At 43.6% G+C, this 11,943-nt stretch overlaps 1 long non-coding RNA gene across 2 annotated transcripts; it reads right to left on the reverse strand.

Annotated features, from left to right (window-relative positions):
- Window positions 1-1,192: 1,192 nt before the first annotated feature.
- Window positions 1,193-11,266, reverse strand: LOC117997406. Of its 2 annotated transcripts, none has more exons than XR_004675807.1 (3): window positions 8,896-11,266; window positions 7,632-7,746; window positions 1,193-1,575 (listed from the first exon to the last, which is right to left on the reverse strand). It is a non-coding gene; the product is annotated as an uncharacterized LOC117997406 (long non-coding RNA). The 2 variants fall into 2 exon arrangements; XR_004675808.1 differs by having other exon boundaries at window positions 7,584-7,746.
- Window positions 11,267-11,943: the final 677 nt, after the last annotated feature.

The following is an 11,943-nucleotide window of genomic DNA, read 5'->3' on the forward strand; positions in this document are numbered from 1 at the left end:
TTGGTGTGCAGGTCTGGCGGAAAGAGCTGTGGCGGAAACTGTCAGTCGGGTTCTGAGCTTCATTGTTTGAACCTGGTTTGCCCCCAAACTGAAACACTGGCCAAGGGAACCATTAAGGGGCTATCCTAAATGACCATGGCCACAACTCCAGCACAAGCCTCACAAGCTAAAATATAAACAAAAATTCTATGGGGACAAACACTCCCTTCTAAAGTGGAAGATTGTAGGTTGCCATGGACTGAATGTATCCCCCCCAAATCCATGTTGAAGGTGGGGCCTGGAGGAGATAATTAAGGTTAGAGGAGATCATGAGGGTGGGACCCTCATGATGGGACGAGTGTTCTCATAAGAAGAGACACCAGAGTGCTCTCTCCTCCATGTGAAGACAGAGCTAGAAGCCAGGAAGAGAGCATTTGCCAGGAGGCAAACATGCTGGCACTCTGAGTTTGGAGGTCCAGCCTCCAGAACTGTGAGAAACAAGTATCTGTCATTCAAGCCCCTGGATGTGGCCCCTTGTCATGGTGGCCTGGGTAGAAAACATTACGGGGTATTTAACATTTTCCTTTTCAAAAAGCACTGCTATCTGTGAGGTCACCTTATGATCAGGCCTCTAAGGAACCACATCAGAAAATCATCCATCGGTGAACAACCTTCCCCACTCCTTAGAGAACTTTCCAGAAGCTCCTTCTGTGTTGGGCAGGGGAGGGGGGCATCCCTTATTCTTGTGTGAACGCCAGCAGGTATCTCCCCCACAAAACCAGTCCTGACGGGAGAATGTGAAGGGGAGGGGAACAGGAAGGTTAGGGTAGGTGAGTTAATAGAACATTCTATCCATGACATACCTAACTGACTTCTCAGCAAGACCCAACCAGTTTTTAAGATTTTATCAACTCCAATGGGCTTCTCAGAACATAAGCTTGTGGAAGGACTAGGGGACTATTAATTCAGCCAGAGACTTTTCACTATCTACTTCCTCTCCTAACTGCCCAGGCCTACCCCCAGCACATACAATAAGCCCCCCTTGGACCCAGTAAACAGCTCTTCATGAGCCTCTGAAAGTCTTTACTGGTTTGCTCTGGTTATCAACTCCCCTCTGGCACTGGGGCCTCCCACTGGGGGACCCCAGAGCCCCTGGGTTCTAGTCAGGGTATAGGCCTGGGGTACAAAATTTAAAGGGCACCAAAAACTCAAATCAAGAAAAATAATATTTTAATGTAATATTCTAAATAATCCAAATGAATGCAAAACAAACATGATGAACAAAGTATCAAAATTTTAAATAAGAACAGGCTCCTCTAGGTACAACAAGAGGTACCTAAAGGCTCTACTTCCCAGGCAAAGTGAGCAGGCCAGGGCCCAAAAAGCCAGCCTTGTGTCTTTCTGTCATGGCAATTAATCCCAGGGGTCGGGGCCCAAGGTCACTGCAGGCAAAGGCACATCCCCCTCAAAGGGTCTTGGCATCTCAGCACGAGGGGAATTCCAGGGAGTGGCTGGTCCCAGCACTTAAATCCTCTATGGTGATGAACTAGTGGGTATTTTGTTTCTCAATTTCCAATCCATCACGGATTGAGACTTCTGTAAAATATGATAAAAAATAAATTTCTAGAAAAATGACATGGAAAAAAGATACAAGATGCAAGCCAACTTTCTTATTATCATATTTCATTATAATATTATATATTATATTATTATATTCAACAGATCATTACTCGTTCAAATGGCTGTCATATGTCTAAATGCCTGCTTTAAATTTCTGTACTTACTAGATCATTAACAGCCCACACCCAGCGGGGTCCCTGGGCCACATACTGAGTAACACGGATCGGGCACAGGGCCCTTCCAGAGAGCAGGGGGTTCAAGCACTAGGGACCTGATGGGGTCTGCATCTGCCTCTTCCTCACCATCCCACCCCATGGGGCCAAACATGTTCCCATCTATTCACAATAAATCATGGTTCTCAGTCTGAGTTTGCCCCAGAGGCTGTCCTGGTGGCAAAAGCAGCATGACTGGTTCCCTGGGGTGATCAAGAACACAGAGGACTGCAGCATAGTCCAAGATGGCGGAGGAGTAGGAGACCTTAATTTCATCCGGTCCCAGGAATTTAGCTAGATAGCTATCAAATCATTTTGAACGCCTGTGAACTCAACCGGAGATCTAAGAAAATAGCTGCAACTCTACAAATAGAGAAGTGACCATTTTCTATAAGGTAGGAGGTGCAGAGAAGTGAATCCAAGGTGATATATGGGAAGATAAACCATAAGGGGAAGGAGCCTTCATAAGCCAGCACCAGAAAGTGATATAGCAGAGGAACACAAAATCAGAAATTTTAGAAGTCTGCTCAAGTGAGGGATAGGCCCTGCCTGAAAGGTATTCAGGTGGCAAAGCAGGGCAGACTCCTAGATGAGACAGTGTGGTCTCAGGATCCTTGGGGTCACAGGAAGACCGGGGGTGTCTGAGTGCAGCAGAGAACAGGGAAGCATCAGAACAGGGAAGACAGCTGCTATCAGCTCAGGGTTGCCATATACTGCAAACTGAGGAGAAGTCAGGTGGCCATTCTCCAAGCAGAGGCCCACAGCCCACAGCAAAACCATGGCAAGACAGCCCCCACCCCCACTTTCTCCCCAGGGAGGAGCAGCACGGGTGCACACCTCAGGAGTCTGCAGGGTTTGGAGACTTGAAACGGAGTCACATGCCAGAGATAGAAATGCTGGGTCACAGGCTGGGTGAGCACAGAGTGCAGATGGAGATTTCATAGATATATTCAGAGCATTCCATCCTAAAGCAATAGAATACAAATTCTTCTTGAGTGCACATGGAACATTCTCCAGAATAGATCACATACTGGGCCACAGATCAGGTCTCAACCAATACCAAAAGATAAGGATCATTCCCTTCATATTTTTGGACCACAACACTTTGAAACTGGAACTTAATCACAAGAAGAAATTTGGAAAGAACTCAAACACATGGAGGCTAAAGAGCATCCCACTAAAGAATGAATGGGTCAACCAGGAAATTAAAGAAGAATTTAAAAAATTCATGGAAACAAATGAAAATGGAAACACAACTGTTCAAAACCTTTGGGATGCAACAAAGACAGGCCTAAGAGGGAAGTGTGTAGCAATACAAGCCTTTCCCAAATACACAACCTAACCTTACACCTAAAGGAATTAGAGAAAGAACAGCAAATAAAGCCTAAACCCAGCAGGAGAAGAGAACTAATAAAGATTAGAGCAGAAATCAATGAAATAGAAACAACAACAACAACAACAAAAAAAACAGTAGAACAGATCAACGAAACTAGGAGCTGATCCTTTGAAAGAAATAATAAGATTGATGAACCCCTAGCCAGACTTATCAAAAAGAAAAGAGAAAGAACCCAAATAAATAAAATCATGAATGAAAGAGGAGAGATCATGACCAATACCAAAGAAATACAAACAATTATAAGAACATTTATGAGCAGCTATATACCAACAAATTAGGCAATCTGGAAGAAATGGATGTATAAACTACCAAAACTAAAACAGGAAGAAATAGAAAACCTGAACAGACCCATAACCAGCAAAGAAATTGAAGCAGTAATAAAAAATCTCCCAACAAACAATAGTCCAGGGCTGCATGGCTTCCCAGGGGAATTCTACCAAACATTTAAAGAAGAATTAATACCTATTCTTCTGAAGCTATCTCAAAAAATAGAAACAGAAGGAAAACTTCCAAACTCATTCTATAAGACCAGCATTACCTTGATCCCAAAACCAGACAATGACCCCACCAAAAAGGAGAATTACAGACCAACATTCCTGATGAACATGGATGCAAAAATTCTCACCAAGATATTAGCCAATAGGATCCAACAATATGTTAAAAGGATTATTCACCACGACCAAGTGGGATTTATTCCTTGGGTGCAAGCATGGTTCAACATGTACAAATCAATCAATGTGATACACTACATTAATAAAAGAAAACATAAGAACCATATCATCCTCTTGGGCAACCCTCTCAGGTCCCCTGCCTCCTTGGGAGCTTTGTACTATCACTTTGCTATCACTCAATAAATCTTGCTTTGCTGCCCACCAAAAAAAAAAAAAAAAAAAAAAAAAGAACCATATGATCCTCTCAATAGATACAGAAAAAGCATTTGACAAAGTACAGCATCCTTTCTTGATTCAAACTCTTCACAGTGTAGGGATAGAGGGAACATACCTCAATATCATAAAAGCCATATATGAAAAGCCCACAGCAAATACCATTCTTAATGGGGAAAAACTGAGAGCTGTTCCCCTAAGGTCAGGAACACAGCAGGATGTCCACTATCACCACTGCTGTTCAACACAGTACCAGAAGTCCTAGCCACAGCAATCAGACAACAAAAAGAAATAAAAGACATCTGAATTGGCAAAGAAGAAGTCAAACTCTCACTCTTTGCAGATGACATAATACTCTATATGGAAACTGCAAAAGACTCCACCCCAAAATTGCCAGAACTCATACAGGAATTCAACAAAGTGTCAGGATATAAAATCAATGCATGGAAATCAGTTGCATTTCTATACACTAACAATGAGACAGAAGAAAGAGAAATTAAGGAGTCGATCCCATTTACAATTGCACCAAACATCATAAGATACCTAGGAATAAACCTAACCAAAGAGGCGAAGGATCCATACTCAAAAAACTATAGAACACTCATGAAAGAAATTGAGGAAGACACAAAGAAATGGAAAAACATTCCATGCTCCTGGATTGGATGAACAAATATTATTAAAATGTCTATGCTACCTAGAGCAATCTATACATTCAGTGCAATCCCTATCAAAATACCATCAACTTTATTCACAGAGCTGAAATAAATGATCCTAAAATTTGTATGGAACCAGAAAAGACCCCAAATAGGCAAAGGAATGTTGAAGAAGAAAACCAAAGCTGATGGCATCACAATTCTGGACTTAAGCTCTATTACAAAGCTGTAATCATCAAGACAGTATAGTACAGCACAAAAACAGATACATAGATCAATGGAACAGAATAGAGAATCCAGAAATGGACCCTCAACTCTATGGTCAACTAATCTTCAACAACGCAGGAAAGAATATCCAATGGAAAAAAGACAGTTTCTTCCACAAATGCTGTTGGGAAAATTGGACAGCCATATGCAGAAGAATGAAACTGGACCATTTCCTTACACCATACACAAAAATAGACTCAAAATGGATGAAAGACCTAAATGTGAGACAGGAATCCATCAAAATCCTACAGGAGAACACAGGCAGCAACCTCTGTGACCTCGATCGCAGCAACTTCTTGCTACACACGTCTCCTAAGGCAAGGAAAACAAAGGCAAAAATGAACTATTGGGATTTCATCAAGATAAAAAGCTTTTGCGCAGCAAAGGAAACAGTCGACAAAACCAAAAGACAACCGACAGAATGGGAGAAGATATTTGCAAATGTCTTATCAGATAAAGGGCTCGTATCTAAAATCTATGAAGAACTTATCCAACTCAACACCCAAAGAACACATAATCCAATCAAGAAATATGCAGAAGACATGAACAGACATTTCTGCAAAGAAGACATACAAATGGCCAAGAGACACATGAAAAAATGCTCAACATCACTCCGCATCAGGGAAATACAAACCAAAACCACAATGAGATACCGCCTCACACCAGTCAGAATGGCTAAAATTAACAAGTCAGGAAATGACAGATGTTGGCAAGGGTCCGGAGAAGGGGGAACCCTCTTACACTGTTGGTGGGAATACAGGCTGGTGCGGCCACAATGGAAAACAGTATGGAGGTTCCTCAAAAAGTTGAAAATAAAGCTACCCTACAACCAACAATTGCACTACTAGGGATTTACCCCAAAGATACAAAAATAGTGATCCGAAGGGGCACCTGCACCCCAATGTTTATAGCAGCAATGTCTACAATAGCCAAACTGTGGAAAGAGCCCAGATGTCCATTAACAGATGAATGGATAAAGAAGATGTGGTGTGTATACAATGGAATATTACTCAGCCATCAAAGAAGTGATTCCGAGGGCTACAAACTAAGATAAATTCACAAGTTAATTCCTGAAACAGGACTTTGCATCCCAGGAAACAAGGAGTTTATGGTAAACTCAGAGACTCTTGGGACTTAGAGAGACCCAAAGGGTCATCCGTCCCCCACCCCCACATCACCTTCCGCAAGTGCTCCCTGCCGAATAGAGCACACACTACTTCTTTCCACCAACCATGAATGCCCACTGCCCTAGATATGGAGGTAGCAAATCCAGCCGGAGGCCACTGTCTAGTGGGGGGACGGCTACGAAACAAGAAACTGCAAATGACAACATCTATTAGGAGCATCCAAATAGGAAGGTCTGACTTTATGTGGAGAGTCAGGTAAAGCTCCCCTGAGAATATGGCTAAGTTGAGGAATGAGCAGTGTTACTTAGACAAATGTAGGACCTGTGTGTCTGAGTGGAGGGAGGGCGTGTGTGCACGTGTGGGGGTGAGCATGTGAGTATGAATGTGTGAGAGTGAGCAAGTGTGTGCATGCAAGAGTGGGTAGAAGCCCATGTGGGTGAATGTGTGCATGTGTATGTGTATGAACAAGCATGGGTGAGTATGTATAAGTGTGTTTTCATGTGAACATCTGGATGTGCACATGAGTGTGTATGTGAAGTGTATGACTACATGTAAATGTGTGTGAGCATGTGACTATGAATATGTGAGTGCATATATATGTGTCCATGTGTGTTCATGTGAGTGTGAGCATAGACAACATGTTCTTGTATGTGAATATGTTTGTGTCCATGTGAATATGAGTTTGTGGATACACGTGTGAGCACATTTGTGTATGATTGTGTTCCATGTGTATACATGTGGGGGGATGTGGACAACATGTTCCTATGGGTGAGTGTGTTTGTGTGTGTGTCTGTGTATGCCTGCGTCTGAGTGTGTTTATATGTGCCTGAATGTGTGGACATGTTCCTGTGCGTGTCTGTATGTTTTGTGCATGTGTGTCCATTTATGTGGGTATGGACGTGTTCCTGTGTGTGAACGTGTTTATGTATGCATATGTGTCCATCCGTGTGGGTGAGCAGGGACTGTTTGCAGAAGGAAAAGAACGGCCAGTCTGGAGGAAGCACAGAGAGCAAGACCTGCAGTGTGAGATGAGGCTGAGCTTTGATGGCCGAGTTCACCATCACAGTCTTGGTGTGAAGCTTAAGGTAGCTGAGCAGGTGGGTGACATGTGACATCTGCACATGAAAATAAGCTTCTCTGACTGCTTTCAGGGGCATAGGCTGCAAGAGGTGACGTCAGATTCTTGGTGAAATCAGTCTGGAGATTTGGCGGTCATCTGATGGGGCCCTCCACGCCATGGGCTCCACACAGAAGTGTGTAAATGTCACCACAGCCCCATCTTCTATCTCGAAGTTTTCTGGTTGTTTTTACCTAGGTTAAGCATTCCCACTTCCTCAACTCTCCACTTGCCCTAGGATTGTCCCTCCTAAATAGGTTCCAGCATCTGCAGACTTTTCACAGTGGCATCCCCAATCCTATAGTCTGCCCAGACCAGGGACTCTCACCTCCTAGATTCTAGACATCATATTTCTGTTAATCCAGCCTGAACTCACATGAAGGCCACTCTTCACTGCTGCCTTGGTCCTGCGTTCCAGTCCAAGAGCCCAGCCATCCCCACATGGCGCTTCTGAGTCTCTCACAGAGCAGCTGAGCAAAGCACAATGCTAGCTGGAAGACAGAAGGCATAGAAGACAGCAGGAGTCAGTACAGGGCAAGGGGTTAATGCACAAACTTTGGAGTGGAGTTCAAATCTATGTGGTGTGTCAAGAGGCAAATCACTTCATCTGTTTCCTTTCTGTAAGTAGGGTGAATAAGGCTTGCCTCACAGAGCTGTGGAGAGGAGAAATATATATATATATTTGTATATGTATATATATATATAATATATATAAAGCAGCTAGCACAGGTTCTGGGGCTTGGTGCACCCTGTGGCAGGCAGCCTCCAGATGGCCCTGAGTGATTCCCACCTCCTGGCTGATTCACAGCCTGTGCAGTCCTTCGCCCCCCCCCCCGCCCCCCTCCCCCCTACTGAATAGAGTTATTGCAGTGATGGAACCAGTGGACTGCTGCAGAAATGGTTGGTATAACTTCCAAGTCCAGGTCATAAGATACATGGAGCTTCTGACTTCTCTTTCCTGGGGCACTAGCTCTGAGGGAAGCCATGTTGTGAGGACACTCAGGTAGCCCTGTGGAGAGGTCAACATGGAAGGAAGTGAGGCCTCCTGCCAACAGCCAGCACTAGCCTTCCAGCCACGTGTGTGGAGCCACCTTGGAAGTTTATCCTCCAGCCCCAAACCAACCTTCAAATGACAGCAGCCCCATGTGACATCTGACTGCACCCTGATGAGAGATCTCAAGCCAGAAGCACCCAACCCAGCCACTCCCAAATTCCTGGCCCACAGACACTGAGTCAGTAGGTGTGTATTGCTGTTCTAAACCACTAGATTTGGGGGTAACTTGTTACACGAGAACAGATAATCAATGCAGCCCTACATAGCAACTATTGTTTGGGGCCATTTACTTGAGAAGAGACAATCAGGAGCCTCTGATCACAGCCAATTTAGGTGTTTCCAAAGTCCCAGATGAGAACAAGAAAGGCTGCTCAGCGGCAGCCTTGAGGCGGGGCGGGGGGCGGGTACAACTGAAACTTAGCTACCTAATGCCCCTGCACGAGAAGGAGCAGAAGGCAGTGAATGGACTAAGGGTGTCTCAGGAGATAAGCAGAGAAATGCTTCAAGTATACACCCAGTCGATTATAACCTATGAACAGCAGGTGCAGAGAGTGATATTTTTAAAATAATAATTTCCCAGACTTACCACTGTGTTCATGAACCTCCGCCAGCTCCCTGGGGTACTGTTCCAATAGAGGACAGAAAAATCGTACAGGATGTTACAATTTTACCCCAAAAGAACCACTTGGGAAATGAAAGTCTGAATATTGGTTCTGGGCCAAGATGGGACTGGACTCCAGGGTCCTGTGATTGAATGCATGACCTCGGGGGCGGGGGGCAGAAGACCCTGGGGCTGATGTGGACTTAGAGTCTCTGAGCCCTGCTTTCTTCACCCACAGGACTGAGGTATCAGCGCTGCCTTAAATGTCACTGGACTATGAAGACTAAATTAGGTGAGGCATATAAAAGTGCGCCCAGCAAATTATAAAGTACCTACAAATAAATATAGAAGGCTTTTTTTTTTTTCATGAGATGTAGCTCACCCATTCTTAAGGCACTAACTGTCCCAGGGACAAAAATAAAGTCTGAAACAGGATACAGCACACCAGAAGCCGGGCAGAAACAGAGACTCCATGCCCTTACCAGAATCCAAGGACCCGCATTCCGTTCCCAGCTTCAGAGTTTGCCAGCCATGTGACCCTGGGCAAGTCATTGTCCTTGTTTGTAAAGCCAGGAAGAGGAGCTATAAAATCTCCAAGGGCCCTTCTAATCCAAAAGTCTTATGAATCTGTGCCCTATTCTACCTGGATAAGCCTCTGGGGAAGATGAGTCAAGTAGCATTTCCCATGAAATCACCATGAGCTAGCCAAGATCGCTTTACAAGTTTGCTTCACAATTGCTCTGCTCCTCCTATCCCATCTCCATCTGTTGGAGTATTGCCTGTTATATACCTAGGGGACTGAACAACATGATTAATAACATTAAATAGATAGACATTGAGTTTTGTGCCCCACAAGCAGAGAATATACCTTTTTCTCAAGTTGGTGGTGATGGAGCATTTACAAAAACTTATCACATACTTACTTGTCCAAAACGATAAACTTTTTAAGTTACAAAAGGCAGAAATTATACAAGCCATTTTCCAAACCAGAAAATCCAGCAAAAGCTACACTGGAACAATGAAAGCCTGAAAACCAAAAATAGATAGACTGATAGATGATGGGTAGATAGATAGATAGATAAATGATAGATAGATAGACAATAACACATTTGAAAACTAAAATATTCTTCTTATTGAGTTTAGAAAATAATAAATACAACAGAAAATCAGAATATGACTTGTTGAAACTCATCACATCCCATAAAAGCTCTATTTGGAGATAAATTCATTAATATAAAGATGCCTTCATTATTAGGGTAAAACAATAGTTTCCACTTCTGGGACAAAGCATGAATAACTCCATGGACCATTCCGTAGTGAAACAAGCAAAGCTGGCAAAACTACTAAAAAAACAAAACAAACAAACAAACAGAAAACCCATTTAAAGTCTCTGGGAACTGTCCTAAGAGCATATGACAAATGAAGAATCATCTATTCAAGAAAATCTACTAAAATGCAGTAGGAACAGCCAGAGTCTGTGGCATTTCAGCCACAAGCACATTTCTCTCCTTCGTGGAGGGACAGGCCACCAGCATTCCTCATGCCCTCCAACTCCAAGTTAAAAAGGCTGAATTCCTGGGGAGTGTGGTGGAGAGGTCGGGACTACCTTCCTTCCAGCTGCCCCTAGGCAGGGCAGGCCAAGAAGACCGGAACCCCAGCTTCCCCCTGCAAGCTGTCTCCTACTGCACAGTTCCCATGGGGGAGGCAAGCTGAGAAGATGGGAGGCACACAGGGCTAGAGCTCAGAGAGCATGCCCAGGGGAGAAGGCAGTGTGTGGGAAAGAGCTCCCAAGCACCCCTGAAGGAAGGAAGTGACTGTATGTAAAACAGAATGTGGGGAAGTTCAAGCCTAAGGGCACTCCTGAAAACAACAGCTCCTCTTAATTTACAGCAACCAGCTAAACAAAAGCCAGCTGGTTCACCAGAGAGAACCAGGGAAAGAGACAGCCAAGAAGAGTCCTCCTGGGCTCCCAACCAACTTCATAGGCTGCCTGAACTTAATTGGATCAGACCAGAGAACAATTTATATGCCAGGGCATTTTTGAAAACAATTGAGCAATCAGCCAGTGATTAGTGGAAAGGGACTGGGTCTATTACCAAATGAAGTAGACAACAAAGAGATCAAAAACAGACAAAGAGGGCCCTCCTGAGACCACTGCCATCCCAGGCTGGTGGAGCTCTGCCCAAGGCTGTACTCTTGGAGGATAAAGAATGTTCCAAAATTTATCATGGTGGTGGATGCAGAGCTTGATGAATATACTAAAAACCACTGAGTTGTACACTTTGAATGAATGAACTATGTGATAGGTGAATTACATCTCAACAAAATTATTAATAAAAAAAAGATAGAGAGTACACTTATTGTGATGAGCACCAAAAAATGTGTAGAATTGTTGAATCATTATGTTGTACACCTGAAATGAATATAACACTGTATCTTAATTATACTTGAATTTTAAAATTTTTTAATAAAATAAATTTTTAAAAGATACAGAAAACAAATGACCTACATAGTCATTTCCAGATTATTTCAAAGAATCCAGTCTTAAGAAAGAAATAATAATAATAAAAAAAAAAAGAAACTAAATGACCTGGATGATAGAAAAGATGATGGAATTAATTAATACATTTATTTTGGGGACATCTTGCTACTCTTGTTTCTCCTTACAACAGTCTGGATTTCTGCAAAATGCTTCCTAGTACTCCCTGAAAAAGCCCCATTTCAGAAGACCTCCTTTTATTTGACTCTTTGGCCTTTGAATGAAAAGAGAATTTTCACCCGCTGCTCCCAGGAGAGTGCGTTCCCTCCATTCCCTGCTATGGCTTCTTCCTCTGAGTAATTCCCCACCTTGGTGCCCCAGTGGTGGGCTGCCCATCCTGGGGTTTGCAGTTCCTCCATCAATATGGCTAGCACCTAGATGCATCACGCGTGCGGCTCCCCAGACAACCAAGGAGGGGGCAGCACTCCGCTCCAAAAGCTTCTACTCAGATCCTCAGCCCTGGGAAGGAATCTCATTTGCCCAAAGATCATTTG

Source organism: Mirounga leonina, unplaced genomic scaffold, assembly GCF_011800145.1.
Source record: "Mirounga leonina isolate KUSES-001 unplaced genomic scaffold, KU_Mleo_1.0 Mir_114, whole genome shotgun sequence".
NCBI classification, from domain to species: Eukaryota; Metazoa; Chordata; class Mammalia; order Carnivora; family Phocidae; genus Mirounga; species Mirounga leonina.